Source organism: Bos grunniens, chromosome 2, assembly GCF_055505025.1.
Source record: "Bos grunniens cultivar Pamir isolate PY7600 chromosome 2, Bosgru_T2T1.0, whole genome shotgun sequence".
Taxonomy (NCBI): domain Eukaryota; kingdom Metazoa; phylum Chordata; class Mammalia; order Artiodactyla; family Bovidae; genus Bos; species Bos grunniens.
In genome coordinates, this window is record NC_141166.1 from 116,528,382 (window position 1) to 116,533,257 (window position 4,876).

The 4,876-nt window shown below is 42.7% G+C and overlaps 1 long non-coding RNA gene across 1 annotated transcript; it reads right to left on the minus strand.

Moving 5' to 3' along the window:
• Positions 1-1,180: 1,180 nt before the first annotated feature.
• Positions 1,181-4,543, minus strand: LOC147378610 (uncharacterized). The gene is made up of 2 exons (XR_015152925.1): positions 4,363-4,543; positions 1,181-3,337 (listed from the first exon to the last, which is right to left on the minus strand). It is a non-coding gene; the product is annotated as an uncharacterized LOC147378610 (long non-coding RNA).
• Positions 4,544-4,876: the final 333 nt, after the last annotated feature.

Consider the following 4,876-nt stretch of genomic DNA (forward strand, 5'->3'; position numbering starts at 1 on the left):
TCAGTTCTTTGCATCAGGTGGCCAAAGGATTGGAGTTTCAGCTTTAGCATCAGTCCTTCAAAGGAGTATTCAGGACTGATTTCCTTTAGGATGGACTGGTTGGATCTTCTTGCAGTCCAAGGGATTCTCAAGAGTCTTCTCCAGCACCACAGTTCAAAAGCATCAATTCTTCGGCACTCAGCTTTCTTTCTAGTCCAACTCTCACATCCATACATGACTACTGGAAAAACCATAGCTTTGATTAGACGAACCTTTGCTGGCAAAGTAATGTCTCTGGTTTTTAATATGCTGTCTAGGTTGGTCATAGCTTTTCTTCCAAGGAGCAAGCATCTTTTAATTTCATGGCTGCAGTCACCATCTGCAGTGATTTTGGAGCCCCCCAAAATAAAGTCTGTCACTGTTTCCCCATCTATTTCCCATGGAGTAATGGGACCAGCCAATAGACTATACTCCACCTCCTCCTGTGGTAGACCATGGAGGATTTTGATACCCCTTCACTTGGGAGAAATGGAAATGAGCATGAAATTAGGGGCTTTGAAGAGGCACTAGCGAATGTTGTTGTACAGTGAATTTTGCTATCCAGGAAGTCTGGAATCCCCTTTTCTGAAGATTTTACAGAATGTTCCACATGCAGTTCCCCCTCAGAGGCAGCAGACTGGACTGAATGACCTCAGGCGGTTCCTCTATAGACTGTGATTTTGTGAATATTTTTGTCATACAAACCACTCCTTGTGTCCTAGCACTCCAGATGCTTATAAAGCACCATGTGTCCACCACTGCAGGCTGACTGCAATTCCTAAAAGGAGCAATTCTAATAAAGCACCCACTGCAGGGAGGCAGAGACCATCAAGTCAAAAACGGCTGTGACTTAGCGCAACCTTTGAGGTAGAAGCTCTCGACTGGTGTTTAAATTTAATACTGCATTGTAATTCAGTATGCTAAATCAGTGTGTAAAAAGGGATCAGTACCCAGTAAAACTGCAAGCAAGGCTGGCATAGACCACACAGCTCTCATTTCCCTCTAAACCCTCCCAACTGGTCTCTAGATATACTTGACACTGTGTCATTTGACATTACTTAGTCCATAAAACTTTACACATGCATAATGGGCAACAGTAAGACTGGGCAGTTACTGTGGCATAAAATGGGAGAAAAAAGTTACCAGACCATCAAACATGGACTTTGTTTTCTAGCCAAATGCTTTATTAATGACAAATTAGCAGTCCCAAATCAACACAGTTGTGATGAAATGTCTACTCCATTGATCAGTTTTCATTACTGAATCTGACCTACACTTACAGGCTCACAACAAACTATGGAAAATTCTTAAAGAGATGGAAATACCAGACCACCTGACCTGCCTCCTGAGAAATCTGTGTGCAGGTCAAGAAGCAACAGTTAGAACTGGACATGGAACCACAGACTGGTTCCAATTTGGGAAAGGGGTACGCCAAGGCTGCATATTGTCACCCTTCTTATTTAACTTCTATGCAGAGGACGTCATGCAAAATGCCAGGCTACATGAAGCACAAGCTAGAATCAAGATAGCCGGGAGAAATATCAATAACCTCAGATATGCAGATGACACCACCCTTATGGCAGAAAGTGAAGAGGAACTAAAGAGTCTCTTGATGAAAGTGAAAGGGGAGAGTGAAAAAGGTGGCTTAAAACTCAACGTTCAGAAAACCAAGATCATGGCATCTGGTCCCATCACTTCATGGCAAATCAATGGGGAAATAATGGAAACAGTGACAGACTTTGTTTTTTGGGGCTCCAAAATCACTGCAGATGGTGATTGCAGCCATGAAATTAAAAGACGCTTGCTCCTTGGAAGAAAAGCTATGACAAACCTAGACAGCATATTAAAAACCAGAGATGTTACTTTGCCAACAAAAGTCTGTCTAGTCAAAGCCATGGTTTTTCCAGTAGTCATGTATGAATGTGAGAGTTGGACTAGAAAGAAAGCTGAGCACTGAAGAATTGATGCTTTTGAACTGTGGTGTTGGAGAAGACTCTTGAGAGTCCCTTGGAGATCCAACCAGTCCATCCTAAAGGAAATCAGTCCTGAATATTCATTGGAAGGACTGATGCTGAAGCTGAAATTCCAATCTTTTGGCCACCTAATGCGAAGGAACTGACTCACTGGAAAAGCCCCTGATGCTGAGAAAGATTGAAGGCAGAAGGAGAAGGGGACGATAGAGGATGAGATGGTTAGATGGTATCACTGACTCAATGGGCATGAGTTTGAGTAAGCTCCAGGACTTGGTGATGGACCCAACTGAGCAAGTGAACTGAACTGACACGTACAGGCTCAATCTGAAAAGACTCAATTATTCCACAGCTACTTCCAACTTGTGAATTAAGTTTCATTTGTGCAATAGAAATAGGAGGCATTTTAGGAACATCTCAATACATTTCATCTGGAGATTTTTCTTAAGTAGACCCAGTTGTATTGAAAGACAGAAAAATAGACTAAAGTTTCCATGGTGCCATTTACAAGATAGACCAAAAAGGAAGCCACAAGAAGCATTTTGCTGCTGACATCTTGAAGATCTTACACCTGTAGCTTATTGACATCATCAGATGATGCTGAGTTTTAGGAAGGCATAGAAGAATGGTGAGGAAATGAAACTACAGAAACAAGGGCATATTTGTATCAAAAAACTGGAAGGCAGAGAAAGAATTCTTCTTTTCACGGCACCATTCACCGGCCCCCTCCTTTCTGCTGTTCATGAGCCAAGTCAATGAACAGCTCTTCACAAGAGGTGGAAGCTTAGAATTACATTGCTTTAAAACCAGAGAGTTTCAGTCTTCTGGCCCAGGAGCCAGCCAGTATCTTTTCCAACTTGAGAACAAGCAGTGCAGCAGATCTCTCAAGTCCTAAACTCATCAACCGAAAAAAAATTCTTCTCTTATTTCAGGTCTTTCCAAAGAAAAGAAGAAATGCCGACCAACAGTGGTGGTGCTGGTAATGGAGAAACACACCCAAGCCTCAATTATAATGATTCCAGGAGACGTTTCCTGTAATGATATTTCAAGGTATATGTTTTGACTTGTAGTAGACACAAATGCATGCAATGAATCATAGAAGAAGAGGATTGTATTGTTCTTACTGTTGAAGCATCTAAACTACTGCCCACGCCTTCATTCTGAGATATACCCAGGCCCTCGCCACCCCCACCCTGACGTTACCTCAAAGCATTCTTCCCTGAGGACCCATGTGCGGTGGTGAGTCTTCAGCACACCTCCCACTTCTTTGCATCATCTGGGCTTTTGGATAACTCTCCAGATGCAGTTCTGGACCTTTCTCATGAAGCAGTAGCCGCCCTGTGAGAGTTCTGCCAGAAAGAAAGAAAAATGAACTGGACTTCACAATCAACTAGACACAAGCGTGAACAGACCCGTTCTCAGGCCAAATCAACATTTCTGCTCCCGTCCTGACAACTATAAATTCAGAAGTCGTCACCACATAAAGTACCTCGTGCACAAATACTTGAACTCTGACTTCCTTTCAACAGCCTTAATGGTACCGCTTCCCATATCATTTTAACGTGCTCCGGTGTTGTAATGTCATAAATGACAATCTCAACTACAGTCGGAGTCCTGGTTGCCAAGCCTAACTCCACAACCCTTCTGTCATGTAACATGTGGCCCTGAAGGGGTACACAGGGGACCTCCCCTCAAGCCCTCTGCTCTCCCAGGCTTTTCCTTCTCTATTAGAATAAGGAAGCCTGCAATCCACCACTGAAAAGCACAGACACGAAAATAATTAGCCATCTTTTCTGTTCAGCTGTAACTTATATTCCCTATGAGGAGGAAAATGGAGGTTAAAAAAAAAATCAAGGCCCAGAGACCCACGTTTCATTTGGAACACTAGGGGTTCTTGGTGGAGATCATTAAAGTGTGGTTTGAAATATTTTCCTTTTCTCATCAAGTCACTAGCCCAGTAATTGATGTCATAAAAAATATCTGTGTTCAGTTGCAGTGGGTTTCTCAAGTCCCTTCAAGTTATCAATTATTTACATCCCAATGAAATGAAACAATGCTGTAAAGCCAGGTCCTGAAAAGCCACCAAGGGGTCTGACGGGGGCATTGTTAACTTGCATGTTAGTAGCACTCTGTTTGGGAAAGTTCATTTCCCCTTCTCTGTCATACATTATCTGTGTGGGTTTTATTGCAGCTCCTCATAAATAGTCTCATTGGGCTTTTTGTTGTTTGTTCATATCCTCCACAATTTATACGCCAAGGATGAAAGGAAAAACCCCAGCTCCTTCAGCTGCCACAGGCCCTTTTCTCTGCATCTCTGGGCTTTGACCCTTTCCTCCTGTATTCTGGGAGCACCCAGGGAATTTTCTTTACTTACCAAAGTTTGCATGGTCCAGATTTGACAGAAAACCATGTTTGGGAATGGCAGGATTTCATTGGTATTCAGAGTCTTCCCCTTCTGTTATTTCCTCCTGCTTTCATTTCCCTCCTGAAACCTTCTTTCCCCCTCATGCAGCAGAGTAACTCCAGCAGGGCCAAATCTCATACTAATACTTGTCCTTGGGGAAAGCAACAGAAAACGTTTGGTGATGTCTTAAGACCCAAACTTGGCTGTCATCCTTTAGTGATATATAAAGGCATCTTGGCTAACACACAACCCTCACATATTTTGGTAGAGAGCTTTATGGACATTGCTGATAAAATGTGATACTGTGTCTCTTGCCAATTCATTAGTTTCAGGCTTCTTTGGGATGGCCTTTTCACAGGCCTCATCATAGCAACTGGAGACATGTGATGGAATCAGAGTTTCTTCTAAACTCCAGAGTGCAATAAGCTTAAGCTTTTCCATCATTCAAAGGGCAGATTCAAACCTATACAGATCTGTTCCTAAT